Source organism: Chiloscyllium punctatum, chromosome 17 (genome assembly GCF_047496795.1).
Source record: "Chiloscyllium punctatum isolate Juve2018m chromosome 17, sChiPun1.3, whole genome shotgun sequence".
NCBI lineage: Eukaryota > Metazoa > Chordata > Chondrichthyes > Orectolobiformes > Hemiscylliidae > Chiloscyllium > Chiloscyllium punctatum.
This window is the reverse complement of record NC_092755.1, coordinates 87,668,470-87,682,603: the sequence shown is the minus strand read 5'-3', so window position 1 is coordinate 87,682,603 and position 14,134 is coordinate 87,668,470. Positions and strand designations below refer to the sequence as shown.

General features: G+C 42.0%; 1 pseudogene; it reads left to right on the top strand.

The window, feature by feature from the left end:
- The first annotated feature begins 8,995 nt into the window (after positions 1 to 8,995).
- LOC140487658 (ferritin, middle subunit-like) lies at positions 8,996 to 9,540 on the top strand (annotated as a pseudogene).
- Positions 9,541 to 14,134: the final 4,594 nt, after the last annotated feature.

Here is a 14,134-nt window from a genome sequence, read left to right as displayed (position 1 = left end):
TGAAACAAGCATTGAAGAGAAAAGAAACAAGTCGACTGATGCCAGAAGCGTACATGTCCTCAAAAGGTATAGGAAGCAGAGTCTTGGAATATTAGCGAGTTTTGAGAAGATTTGTAACTCAGGTTGAGGTTTTCAATGTCAGTTTACTCACTAAGCTGGAAGTTTCATTTCCAGACGTTTTGACACCCTACTAGGTAACATCTTCAGTGGGCTTCAGGCGAAACACTGCTGAAAATTCCTGCTTTCTGCTTATATGTTTGGGTTTCTTTGGGTTGGTGATGTCATTTTTTGTGGTGAAGTCACTTCCTGTTCCTTTTCTCAGGGAGTGGTAGATGGGGTCTAACTCGTTGTGTTGTTAGTAGAGTTCCAGTTGGAATGCCACGCTTCTAGGAATTCTCGTGCGTGTCTCTGTTTGGCTTGTCCTAGGATGGATGTGTTGTCCCAGTCGAAGTGATGTCCTTCCTCATCCGTATGTGAGGATACTAGTGAGAGAGGGTCATGTCTTTTTGTGGCTAGTTGGTGTTCATGTATCCTGGTGGCTAGTTTTCTGCCTGTTTGTCCAACGTCATGTTTGTTACAATCCTTGCATGGTATTTTGTAAATGACATTAGTTTTGCTCATTGTCTGTATAGGGTCTTTCAAGATCTTTCTTGGAATATTTTTAAGACAGAGTTGGATCAATCCTTGTTAAGTGATGGAATGAAAGATTATTGGGAGGTAGGTGGGAATGTAGCACAGAGGTTCCAATCAGTTCAGTCACAGTTGGCAAAGAAGGCATCAGAGGGCCGAATGGCCTGCTCCTGCTCATACCTTTGATTGTAGCGAAAAGGTCAGGAGAAAGAGAAAGAACGACAGACTGCCAGAAGAAGATAGAGAGATCAGATCTATTTACTTTGACAAGCAGTCAAAAGCAACCAAGCAGTTTATTTTCAGAATCTTTCATCCAATTTCAATCATTGCAAAGATGTGGTATCATTTCTTCCCTTTCTCAGTCCAGTATCTTAAGAATGCTGAAGGTTTCATCGTTTTAATACCTTATGTCAAAATCTGATCCGTGCTGTACAGCAAGCGCTTGACAGGGCCCAAGATCCTTGTTATACTGAAAAGCTGGTGGGCCAAATGTAACTCTGCTTAGTTTTTGTTTTGAAAAGAATTCTTTTGTCTGACTGTTTGTGAGAAGTGAGTTACTCCAATATACTGAAATGTTACATAAATATATACAATCCTGGCACAGGAGGAGCTAGGTTAGCAATCTATTGAGTCAGCCCCCTACTGTGGAGCTGATAGGCTTTGCTTACAAAATGACTGCATTATCTGCTTAGTCAGGTCCCTGAAATGTTAAGTATAGGCCTTCTTGCAAGCTCTCATCAATCTCAAAATCATTGGTTCTAAGGACAAAATCATTCAATATGGAGGGTGGGAGGTTAAAGCAAATAGAAGCTAAGAAATTCTGAAACCACATATTCATACTTCTATTAACAAAAATTAAAGAAAAGCAGATTAGTATTTAGTTGTTGTGAGGGATCCAGCCCATGGGCTTGAGTCTGTTCTTTTCTATCATGGAACCCCTGCAGAAAGATATAGTTAAAGGGGGTTCATCTGTTTCATCATTTCCCACTCCTTTGTCTGAGCTCTAACATCTTGAAGCTTTGCACTAATGAGGGAATTCTGATAGACTGAGATACAGCAATATAATTGTCAAAAATTCAAATTTGTAAAACTGCATCACAGAAGTCAAAATACATGAAGTACAAGGCAGACCAGCTTCTTGCCAAGTAGTACATGAGGTTGCTCATTACACTCACCACTACAGGGCTGGGTTTACAATGTACAGTTATGTTTTATGTCAAACCTTCTATGCTGCAAGTTGCCTGAAGGTTTTTACATGGTTTCCAGTCCCTTGGTATGCCATAGCAGGAGAGTCTGTGATAGTGGCCTTTCAATGCTGAGTCATTGCAGCTGCTTTCCCAAGGCTTATTGTGTCCCTCAGCATATAGTCCTGGAACTTGGAACCTGCCTGTCTCCAGTAGTCAGTTGTTGACCACCAGCCTACCATTAGCACTCATGACTTTGGCTGTCGAAGCTCTAGACTTCCCACCCTAAAATCCTTTGACTCTCTAGAGAGTCCCTGCAACTTCGTTGGCTAATCTTTCGAACATGTATCCTAATATTACTTTACGCAGTCACTTGCTGCTTGGCAACACTCCTGTGAAACACCTCGGGATGCTTTGCTATTTTAAGTGCAAGAGAAATGAAAATTGCTTATGTAGGAGGAATGTCTCAGACCTACACACATTACACAGTGCACATTAAAAATTCAACGACCTTCTGTCGATCTACACCTTACAGTAGATCACATTTTTGTGACATTCTGTATTTACGTAATAGTAACTGGTTTTCACTTCAATGTGGCTAACTAGCTTGTGCTGAATTGCTTTCCAAGTGTAGAGTCACTGTCAACAAGAGACGGACTGTAAAAACAGAAAATGCTGAAGAAACTCAGCAGGTCTGGTAGCATCAGTGGAGAAAAGAAACAGAGTCAATATTTCAAGTCCACTGTGACTCTTCCCAACAAAGAAGGATAACAATTGCTGGCCTCATCAGCAGTACCCACATTCCAAATATGAATAATAAGTAACAGCTATAGACATTGATAGTGAACACAACATGCAATGTGAATGGAATTGGCTGTTACTAACATTAATCAATTAGTTAGTTTGTAAACTTATCCACTGAGAAGTGGTGGAGGCTGGTACAATTGCAACATTTAAGAGGCATTTGGATGGGCATATGAACAGGAAGAGTTTGGAGGGTTATGGGCTGGGTGCTGGCAGGTGGGACTAAATTGGGTTGGGATATCTAGGCAAAAGTGAGGGCTGCAGATGCTGGAAACCAGAGTTTAGATTAGAGTGGTGCTGGGAAATGCACAGCAGGTCAGGCAGCATCCGAGGAGCAGGAAATTTGACTTTTCGGGCAAAAGATATCTGGTCGGCATGGACGGGTTGGACCGAAGGGTCTGTTTCCGTGCTGTACATCTCTGTGACACTATGACTCTATTGGATGTACTGCATAATTAGTGTTTACTTCAGAAATTTACAAGTAATTTTAATCAGATAGATCCTATATAAATTGCTGTTTGTTAATGAATGTTGAGTTGTAGGTGGATGAGTTGTAGGTGAAATGCACTAAGAAAACCTTCCATTCCAGGACAGCTCATAAACTCAGACTTTACTTATCCATTTATACCATATGCCGGCTGTAGTGAGGCATTAAGAAAACATATGAAACACTAAACCAGATACCATTATAAATCAAATCTTCATTACATGGCTCAATGGGGTTGAAGTGATGCTTAACTGCTTGATCAGCAGGGAATGAAAAAAATATGTGTCTTAAGTTGATGGTGGGTCTTTAGTGCTTGGCTATGCCTGTGCATACATTTTCTGAAGGGTCATAGTGCCCCCTCGTCATGTCCCAGATCACTATCGTGGGCTGCAGTGATAATTGGTGCACTTGTTAGTGCATGTGCACAACCAGCTTCCCAAGGGAACTTGGGGACAGCCAGCGATGCCCTGCAAATAAATAAGAAAAGTGACTTCAGCTGACGAAGCAGCAGGGCACAGGCTGACTCAGGAAAATTTGGCCCATGTAATTATTTCCACACATGTATAAAAGTAGTAATGAGTAAAGAAAAGCTTGGAGTGGAGATAATGAAGAGGTGTAATCTGAAAGGGATAATACTGAGGAGCACCTTAAGCACCACCACCATGGGCATAATGGGAAAACATCTTAAAATCTTGAAGGAAGACACAGCTGGGTCTTCCTCATTGTCTCTGAAACAAAGTCATTGTGTAATTTGTCCGTAGCTGATACAGGAGGAGAAAGTGAGGACTGCAAATGCTGGCATGCAATCAAGCATATCTTGATTAAGACAACAGCCTCTTCCTGATGAATTAGTAAGTGTCTTTCTCTCTTCCAGACTAGACCAAGGAAGACCCTGTCTGTTCCCTACTCTAAGAGGATGGTGATAGTAAAACTACCCTATGGTATGCATTATTGCAAATAACCTCATACAATCTGCGATCAGGATTAAGGGTTGTTCAAGAGACACGTACTTGCACCTTTCATGCCTGCACTTACTGATCTGTGTTTGTTTGGAATCAATCAAAGCTTTAATTTTAAAAGTCACATCCTTGTTTCCAAACCCCTCCCTATCTCAGTGATCACTTCCTGCCCCACAACACTGTGCACTTATCTAATTCTGATCTCTTTAGCATTCTCGAGTTTGATTGTTCCAGCAGCAGTTGCATGCTTTCAGCTGCTAAGCAATAAGCCCTGAAGTTCCCTCACTTCTGCACTTCTCTAACCCAATCACCTCCTTCAATTCTCTAACACTATCGCCTCCTTCAAGATTACCCTTAAAGGCTATCCGTTTGAACTTCTATGATCTTCTGTAAAATTTCCTTGTGTGGCTTATGTAGGATATACAGCACTCATACAGGCCATTCAGCCCATATTGTCCTGGCCAGTGCTTGTGAACTTCTCAAGTCTCCTTTAATCTTTTCTTCTTCATACCATTCAGCAGATCTGTCTATTTCTCTTGCCCTCAAAGACAAGTCACCCTTCCCTTTAAAGACATCCATACTATTCACTTCAACCCTCTGTGACACCGGGCCCCACGTTCTCACAACTCCCTGAGTGAAGACGTTTCTTCTGAATTGTCAACGATCTCTTGGTGACTAATTTTTATTGGTGGCCTATAGTCTCCACATGAGGAAACATTCTCTCTGCGCCCACTCTATTGAAACCTTGTTAATGCCACTTCAATGAAGTGCCGATGAACATTTTATTACATGGAAGGTGTTTTATAAATATAAACTATTGTTCTCACTGTTTTGTTTCCTTTGGAAAATAAGAGGTATCAACCAACCTTACAATTATCAGCAATAGTGGTATGGTGACTCAGTGGTTAGCACTGCTGCCTCACAGCAACAGTGACCTGGGTTGGATTCCACCCTCAGGCAACTGCCTGTGTGGAGTTTGCACATTCTCCCTGTGTCTGCGTGGGTTTCCTCTGGGTGCTCTGGCTTCCTCTCACAATCCAAAAACGTGCAAGTTTGGTGGATTGACCATGCTAAATTGCCCATAATGTCCAGATTAGCCACAGGAAATGCAGGTTTACAGGGATAGGATAGCGGTCTGCATGGGATGTTCTTCAGAGGGTCAGTGTGTACTCGAAGGGCTGAAAGGCCTGCTTCCCCACTGTAGGGAGTCTATGTTTCAGATCTGGTAGCTCACTTCTTGTTCTCTGCATTGAAAACTTATGAAGTTAAAGATTTTTTTAAAAAGCAAAAAGAACAGTATGAACAAAAGTGCTGCCTGTGTCTGCTCCTATTGGGAGATCTACAGACATGGTATGTCACGCTCACCCGTCCTGCATCATCCTCATACATCTACTGAAGCTCATCTGCAACTGCTCTGTGATGTCCGTCATCTCAACCCCTCTTTCTCTTGCCTTCCACTTTGCCCTCTAGAAGAGATCTCTGTATCCTATCAGCACTGATTAAATGGCTGAAGTACTGACATACCACAACTGATACTCTCTTTTATGAAGGTCATCTTTCAAGAGTTCTTTTTACTCTTTTAATTTTACAATAGGATATTGATAGTTTCGGTGAATGGAAAAAGTGGTGGCAGATGCATTTTAATATAAGTAAGTGTGAAGTTATCCATTCCAGACCGAGAGAAAATAGATGCCTGGGGCTTAGAGGTTTCTTGTTGCCATTACTAAAGATTTTCATCATTAAAAGGACTCTCAGAGGGATGCTTGCGGTGCATTGGCTGTGTCCCTACTTTTGAGCCAGGGAGTCTGGGTCGAAGGTCCCACCTGCTTCAGAGTGTGTAATAACATTGCTGAGCAGGTGGATTAGAAAATAGGTTTAGAAAAATGCTCTCTCAGGCTGTTCATTACTGAACTTAAATTACCTATGTTGAGTTTAATGCCTAATTAATACGCAGTTGCAGGATTGTCTTGGAAAGAATAAGATTGGAGGTGAGGTGCCATTTTCATGAAGTTACTAATGACAAGATGTAAATCGGTCAACAGCTTCTGGTGATCTGCAACTCATGGGAGCCTCTTTCTTACCACAACCTACTGACCAATTTCTGCGTTAATGGAGCCACACAGCATTAATTTATTTTAAGAACTTTTGGAGGAATTTCAGTCAGAGGGGAGGTCTGGGAGTTCATATTCATCACCTTTTCAGGGCTGTGTAAATTCTCCTCTTTATAAAGTTTGAGCTTACGCTTTTGGTTCTTGCGAGCATTTGACAGGAATTCAGCAAATATTTATCTCAAACTCACTGGGCAAGGTGTGTAATTTTGTGAAGAGTAGGTGGATTTATTGGAATATAACTTTTCATTGTGGCGTGTAAAATTTGATGCAACTGCATGGTACATTAACCTGGTATTATGACTCCTAGTCTTCTATTTTCAACAGGTTGTCAAGCTGTGGGATAAAGTTATCAAGTTAAATTAAAGGGTAGAAACTACAGCCATAACCACTACTGCTCACATTCTTAATCCATCACTAGTGTTGATCTCCTTATTAACAGAGGCGTGAACCCAGATACAGATTTACATTTTTACTAAAAGTAAAGCAGGGAATCAGATAACAAGCTTATTTAAGCCTGTCACCATCACTAATTTCTAACCTTTAAATGATCGCCAAATAAATGCTCTTTATTCACAATTCAGATTTCCCTTATAACACAGTGCTGGAGAGAAAAGCATTTGGCATGATACATTGGGAATACGTGCAACAGTGAGCAACCCATAAACCTTGAAATTAATGTTGGCAACGTTAGCGGGTGACCTATTAGTACATTTACATTTCATTTGTCTGTCTAAACACAGGCATTAAAGAAGAAAGGTTTATTGAAGGAACAGTTGGAGATGTTAAGTGATTGCCCAACACCATTACCAATAGTAATCTTTAGCTACAATAACTGGCAGTAAGGTTGCCCTTACAAGAGTAAGTTCTATCAGTTCCCTATTTCCCCATTATTACTAGAAAGGAGTGGAAAATATGAGTACTTTTGGCCCAGGAACTAACTTGTCTAAAATCAAAGAAAGAAGCTTCATTTATAATGCAACTTTCACATCCTAAGGACGACTCAAAGCATTTCACAACCAATGAATTATCTTAGATAGACAGAAAAGCCAAGTGAAGTGGGTTGATCAAGAATCGAAGGTCAGGAATCAAAAGGGCTGTTAAATACAGTTGGAGAGGAAGAGAGATCATCAAACACTGGCATTGGGAACAAAGACCCAACTGTCAACAGAAGGAGAAATTGAAGGTAAAAACAGAAGATGAGAAGAAGACTGGAATGGGTAAATAATATTGAGAAATGAACTGACTGAGGGACTCTTGAAGAAAGCCAGAGACAGAGCAAGGCAATGTTACTAAGACAATAGGGGCAACAAATGAGCTAAAGAATTACCTTTGAAGTGTAATTTCTGTTGCTATGTAAGGAAATGTAGCAGACAACCTTTGCACAGCAAACATGTATGTTTGTCAATGGGAGAGGTAGAACAATTTTCCACATTCTGTAATGTTGGCTGAGGAATAAATGTTCAATCATTGTTTTTAAAATAAAAGCATGGGATCAACCACCCACATATTAACAACCACTCTAGTAATTAGCAATCTATTGCTGGCAAATTACTGCTTGTTATGATATCTTCTAAAGCATTGGTTACATCCAGATCATTTTTATATGAGATTATATCTTTAACACTGTGTCTGGGTGTATTGTTTCAAATCTATTAAGGTTCATTTCATTTGCTAATTAAGCTTTAGTGTGCTGGTCAAATTCTTTTCAAACTATTTTATGTGCTAAAACAGCACAGACAGGAATTTAACACGATTGGGGATGAAAGTATTCATGTAAGAGAATGAAGTGAGAAGGACAAAAAGTAATTTGTTTATCACATTGCTGTTTATGGGAGCTTGCTATGTATTATCAAAATTCCAACAGAGACAAATGTCCCAATATCAACATGGAAGGGTGAAGCAAGTAGGAAACCAGACTTGCTTGCTTTAAGCCTTGCTGATTTTAATGACAGAACTCATTATCACTACTTTGGTCTTCTTGATTGTAGCCAATCAGATTGAGAAGATAGTTTTTGAGTAGCTCAACATTTGGCATCAGACCAGAGACCCAGTAGTGGAACAGAGAGATGGGTGAGATAACAATGACCTCGACGTCTAGCCAATGGATGATGCATGATGGGTGAGGTGGGAGAATAGATTGCAGGCCTGAATTAAGAGAAATCAGAGATCACTTTTGGAAGAATTGTGAGACTGGGAGGAAGAGATCTGAAGGATTGGTGGGGATATTTGAAAAGGAGCGTGCTGGGCAGAGCTCATAGAATCCCTACAGTGTAGAAGCAGGCCATTTGGCCCAACAAGTTCACACTGACCCTCTGAAGAGTATCCTACCCAGACCCATTCCCTTGCCCAATTGCTCTACATTTACACCTGACTAATGCATCTAGCCTACACATCCCTGAACACTATGGGCAATTTCCCATGGCCAATTCACCTAACCTGCACATCTTTCGACGATGGGAGAAAACCAGAGCACCCGGAGAAAACCCATGCAGATACAGGGAGAACATGTAATCTCCATGCAGACAGTCATGCAAGGCTGGAACCAAACCCGGGTCCCTGATACTGTGAGGCAGCAGTGCTAACCACTGAGCCACTGTGACACTGCTCATACATGTCAAGCTAAGATAGGAGATCAGGAAAACCAATTCAGAATGTGGCTCCGAGAGCATGTTGGTTTCAATGGGCAATTAGATTATATAAGGAGATCCTTGCGATTGGGGGAGTGTAGAGTTAGTTATATTAATTGGATAGTTAATTCTAAGTTTGTGGTTGGTGTGTGATTTGTGTTGGGTAGGCAAGTAGTACAATATTCATTACAAAATGGCTTCCCAGGTTTGTCAAAACTATCACCAGGATTGTGAAGCTGTTGTCAACAAGCAGACTAACATGGAGCTCACTGCCTCCTATCTCTATCAGTCTTTGATGTCGTACTTTGACCGGGATGATGTTGCCCTGCACCATTTCTCCCAGTTCTTCAAAGCTCAGTCCTAGGAGAAGCAGGAACATGCAGAGAAGCTGCTGAAATTCCAGAATCAGCGTGGAGGCAGAGTCCTCCTCCAAAATGTGAAGAAGCTAGAGAGGGATGAGTGGGGTAATGGTCTGCAGGCAATGCAGGTTGCCCTGGATCTAGAGAAGAAGGTGAAGCAGAGTTTGCTGGATCTACACCAACTCACCACTGCCCAGACTGACCCTCATCTGTGTGACTTCCTGGAGATTCACTATTTGGATGAGGAGGTTGAGATCATTAGGCGACTTGGATCAACCGACTTGGGGACTACACCACCAACCTGAAGCATCTGGGAGCTCCTGAGAATGGGATGGGAGAGTACCTGTTTGACAGGCTCTCACTGGAGGGCAGCCATTAGTGGGGCATGGAGTACTGTCTACTTTGTCTGAATGCATTACTGACTTCACTTGGACAATCTGGCTTCCCCCAGGGAGAAGGAATATGTTGGCAAAATGTAATGGCTGTACCACCTGAATGGAAATGAATAAAATCTTGTATTGATAAAAAAAAAAGAGTCATTGGGGACATTTAAGCAACTGCTGGATATACACATGGATAGCAGTGAGTTGAGGGGCGCATAGGTTAAGTTACTATATTTTACATTAGGATTAAATCTCGGCACAACATCGTGGGCCAAAGGGCCTGTCTGTGCTGTACTTTTCTATGCTCTATGTTCTTAATTGCATTCAGTTGGCGGACATTAAATGGGGATTTACCTGTGCTCCTGTATACAAGAGCAGGTAAACTATGGTTATTCGGTTTGGAGGTGAGTGTCTGTAATATATTATTTCTGTAAATTGAAGTTTATGTGCTGGTAAAGATTAGGCTCTTGTTCCGATCTTCACTGCTTGGCTCTCTGATTGGAAAACAGGGGAATGTGGTGGTGTGGAAGAGAGGGGAAAGCATGTTTATCTGTTGGAAAAGGAGAAAGTGAGGACTGCAGATGCTGGATGTCCCCCCTTACCTCCCTCCAAGGCCCCAAGGGACACTTCCATATCCGCCACAAATTCACCTGCACCTCCACACACATCATCTATTGCATCCGCTGCACCCGATGTGGCCTCCTCTATATTGGGGAGACAGGCCGCCTACTTGCGGAACGTTTCAGAGAACACCTCTAGGACACCCGGACCAACCAACCCAACCATCCCATAGCCCAACAATTCAACTCCCCCTCCCACTCCACCAAGGACATGCAGGTCCTTGGACTCCTCCATTGCCAGACCATGGCAACATGACGGTTGGAGGAAGAGCGCCTCATCTTCCGCCTGGGAACCCTCCAACCACAAGGGATGAACTCAGATTTCTCCAGTTTCCTCATTTCCCCTCCCCCCACCTTGTCTCAGTCAAATCCCTCGAACTCAGCACCGCCTTCCTAACCTGCAATCTTCTTCATGACCTCTCTTCCCCCACCTCACTCCGGCCTATCACCCTCACCTTGACCTCCCTCCACCTATCGCATTCCCAACGCCCGTCCCCCAAGTCCCTCCTCCTTGCCTTTTATCTTAGCCTGCTGGACACACTTTCCTCATTTCTGAAGAAGGGCTTATGCCCGAAATGTCGATTCTCCTGTTCCTTGGATGCTGCCTGACCTGCTGCGCTTTTCCAGCAACACATTTTCAGCTCTTATCTGTTGGAAAAGGCAAGTGTGAAATAGTTCCTCTTGTTCCACAAGGCCCTGCCTATTCAAACCTGCAGTCTTCACTTCCATTAGGTTTCCAGAGGCCTGGGAAAAAATGCTTGAAACTAAAATAGAGATGGTATATACGACATACAGGCTAATTGAAGTATTTAAATGAGCATCTTGTCAAGAGACAATGTGGTTCTTAAAGCCCACTTGATATCCACTCACCCTTTTCTTGGGGTTCAAATTTCCTGTATACTTCAAAAGTATTTATTTCACTGTAAAGCCTATTGGATGTCCTTACAATGTGAAAGAGGCTATATAAATACATGTCTGTCTTTTAACTTAATTTCACAGTTAATTTTTTTTTATATTTCAAAAATATACTTTATTCATAAATGATTTGATGGTCTGTACATTGGATCATGCCATACATATGTCCATATTTACAAACACAGATTCGACTTTATTCTTGTCCTTTACAATCCTGTGCATTTTTTCAATCTTGTATATATACATATATTTGGCTGAGGCATCAGCAGAGCCCAAAAAAACGTCTGTATGGGCCCCCTGTTCTTCTTTCGGCAGGCCGATCTTACACAGTGGTCTTTCCCCACCGCGCCTTGGCGGCAGCTGCCCCAAGCTTCAGCGCGTCCCTCAACACGTAGTCTTGGACCTTGGAATGTGCCAGTCTGCAACACTTAATTTCACAGTTAATATTTCAGCCAGAATACACTGGGAATGTTTTTCAATAAGTATTTGTTAATGCTGCTTCTTCATTTTCTCCTACCTCATTAATCCCTTATTAGCTTGTGTAAGGTATTTTCGGTCCAAAACATTGAGCAATCATCAGTTCATTTGAAGATTATCCAAAACTATTTCCACTCCAAAATGCAAATTGATTTTGTTTTACAGTCTGTGGGCGAGATTCAAATCTGTTTCCTCAATCTTGCTTGTTAATTAGATGGAACAGATCCTGTCAAACCCAATTAGGTTATCCAAAATAATGCCTACAATAGCTTTCATTTGATATTATAAACCACCTCATGGATAACCCTACAAAACCTCCTCTTGCATCCTTTGCCCCACCTCAATGTAGCTGGTTACTCTGTCAATTTACTGGTACCAATTAACCCAATATGCCCGTTACCTCATAGAATAATTCAGCCAAAGTGAAAGAAAAGTTTTGTATCTATTTAGCATCTTTCATGGCCTCAAGACGTCCTGACAGGTTTTGCACCTATCTTATGCTGTAGAAGTGCTACCCCATCTGTTATGCAGGAAATATGGAAATTCAAGTTACATCTCAGAAGATGTCAAAGACAGCAATGTGATAGGTCGAGATCATTTGTTTAAGTGCTGATAGTTGAATGGATAAATATTGGCCAAGACCTCAACATACTTTTCATCATTTATATAAATGATTTGGATGTGAACATGGGAGGTATAGTTAGTAAGTTTGCAGATGACACCAAAATTGGAGGTAGTGGACAGCGAAGAAGGTTACCTCAGAATACAATGGGATCTTGATCAGATGGGTCAATGGGCTGAGGAGTGGCAGATGGAGTTTAATTCAGATAAATGTAAGGTGCTGCATTTTGGAAAAGCAAATCTTAGCAGGACTTAATGGTAAGATCTGAAGGAGTGTTGCTGAATAAAGAGACCTTGGAGTGCAGGTTCATATCTCCTTGAAAGTAGAGTCACAGGTAGATAGGATAGTGAAGAAGGTGTTTGGTATGCTTTCCTTTATTAGTCAGTGTATTGAGTACAGGAGTTGGGAGGTTATGTTGCAGATGTTAGTTAGGCCACTTTTGGAATATTGCGTGCAATTCTGGTCTCCTTATTGGAAGCATGTTGTGAAACTTGAAAGGGTTCAGAAAAGACTTACAAAGATGTTTGCAGGGTTGGAGGATTTGAGCTATAGAGAAAGGTTGAATAGGCTGAGGCTGTTTTCCCTGGAGTGCCGAAGATTCAGAGATGAACCTATTCAGGTTTATAAAATCCTGAGGGGCATGCATAGGATAAATAGAAAGTCTTTTCACTGGGATGGCGGAGATATTTAAGCAACCCTAAGGGGCAACGTTTTCCAAACAGAGGGTGGTACGTGTACAGAATGAGTTGCCAGAGGAAGTAGTGGAGGCTGATACAATTGCAGCATTTAAAAGGCATCTGGATGGGTATATGAATAGGAAGGGTTTAGAGGGATATGGGCCAAGTGCTGGCAGATGGGACTAGATTAGATTAGGATGTATGGTCAGCATGGATAAGTTGGACTGAAGGGCCTGTTTCTGTGTTGTACATCACTATGACTCTAAGACTCTATTCAAGCATACAGGAGTAGGCCTCTTGACCTTTCAGGTCAGTTCCGCCATTCAGTGGGATCATAGCTGGTCTGTTTGATTTGATTTATTATTACCACATACACGTAGGTACAGTGCAAAGTTTTGTTTTGTGTGCACTGCAGGCAGATCATACCATACAAAGTGCGTTAGGGTAATAGAACAGATTGAGGACTACAATGCTACAGCTGCAGAGAAGGTGTCCAGAGAGCAAGATCAGCATTAAATTTAATATTTGAGAGGTCCATTCAGATTTTTAATAACAGCGGGGAAGAAGCTGTTCTTGAGTCCGTCGGTACATGTGTTTAAGCTTTTGTATCTTCTGCCCAATGGAAAGATTTGGAAGAGGTCATAACCGGGGTGGGAGGATGATATTGGCTGCCTTCCCGAGGCAGTGAGAAGTATAGATGGAATCAATGGATGGAAGGTTGGCTTGAGTGATGGATTGGGCTGTATTCACAACTCTCTGTAGTTTCTTATGGTCCTAGGCACAGCAATTACCATACCAAGCTGTAATGCAGCTGGATAGGATGCTGTATGTGATGCATCTATAAAAATTGTTGAGAGTCTTTATGGACATGCTGAATTTCCTTAGTCTCCCAAGGAAGTGGAGGCTTTATTCTGCTTTCTTGACCATTACCTCAACATGGTGGTCCAGGACAGATTGTTGGTGATTATCACTCCAAGGAACTGGATGCTCTCTGCCATCTCCACCTCAGCTCCATTGATGGAGACACAGGCATGCCCTCCTCCTTGCTTATGAAGTCAATGACCTGCTCTTTCATTCTGCTGACATTAAGGGCAAGGTTGTTATCTTTACACCATGCCACTAAGCGCTCTATCTCTTTCTGTATTCTGTCTCGTCATTGTTTGAGATCGGGCCCACTATGGTGATGTCATCAGTGAACTTGTTGATGGAGTTAGGTCAAAACTTGGCCACACAGTCATGGGTGTACAGGGAGAATAGTAAGGGGCTGAGTACACAGCCT